Source organism: Arachis duranensis, chromosome 7 (assembly GCF_000817695.3).
Source record: "Arachis duranensis cultivar V14167 chromosome 7, aradu.V14167.gnm2.J7QH, whole genome shotgun sequence".
Classification (NCBI taxonomy): domain Eukaryota; kingdom Viridiplantae; phylum Streptophyta; class Magnoliopsida; order Fabales; family Fabaceae; genus Arachis; species Arachis duranensis.
Window position 1 is genome coordinate 10,863,351 of NC_029778.3, and position 1,357 is coordinate 10,864,707.

Here is a 1,357-nt window from a genome sequence, read left to right on the forward strand (position 1 = left end):
AGAAAAAATTTAGGGGTCAGTCATTTTAATATTTTTTTATCAATACTTAACTATTAAAATAAAGTGAGTGATTTTTTATTATTAAATATAATTTTATATTATTAAAAATATTATTAATAGCTAATTAATAATTATAAAACACTAAAATTACTGATCACTAGCATTCTTCTTTATCCAATTCTATTTTTCAGAAAAGAAATTTCTTTTCTTTCAGGCCATAACAACTAACTTTGTACACAAATTAAAGTTAATGATAGACATTAACCTGGGCAATGGAAATATTTCGTTTACTTCTGGCAGAAACTCACCTATAGAATTTTATATAAAGTTGTTTTTGGATAGTTGACAGATATTATTATTTGATTTAAAAAATAATTTATTGTATATAAATAATTTAATTAAAAAATTAATTTAAATTATTAAACAGTTATTTTTATTTTTTTTTGTTATGTTCTTAAAATTCAGTATTTTTTATCAATTTTTCAAACGGTAATTTCAAACTTTTATTTGGGTATGTTTTTTATTCATATTTTTTAATCAGATTTTTTACTTTAAATGTATTCTTTAGTTTTTGTTTTTATTTAATTTTTTATAAATAATAAAAATTATTTAATAAATACGTAATTATTCATCTTACGACACTATTTGATGTTAAAAAAAAACAGAAAAAAATAATATCATTTATGACCTTTTGTTAGTATTGCAAGTCTCGTTAATACTAAGTCTCGTTTCCTCTTTTTATATAAATTTTAATTTTTTTTTATTTTTAATTTATTTTTCTCGTTATTCCTATACAAACAAAAAGATGTAAGTTTTGTTTTATTTTTTTTAATACCAAACTTCACTTTTTGAAATAATATGTATACATATATTTTACGAGAATTAAATAAATAGAAAAATAAAAAAAAAACGTATCAAATTTATTGTTTAGGGATAAATGATAATACACACAAAGAATTGAATTTTTTTTTAAATATGATTATTTGATCTCTGTTTAAATCAGTTTTTTCAAAAAAATTATTTGTATAAAATAAATTAAATTTTTTATCAAACAAAATAGAGTGAACTATTAATCCAGTTTCTATCTATTTTTTAGAATGATAATGCAATCTCTCACCATAAAAATGACCTATTTTGGTCTTCGGTCTCTATCTTTTACTTCTGTGATCTAACACGGTCTCTGTGGTGTTTTTCCGTCAACTCTAAACGAAAAATGCTAACATGTCAGGTTCAAAAATGAATAGAGGTCTAATTGTCTCTAAATTTAAATTAATTAGGAATTTATTTGTCTCTATTCTTTAAATAATATTTTTTTAAAATTTTTTATTCATTATATTAATATTTTTTTTAGTAAATT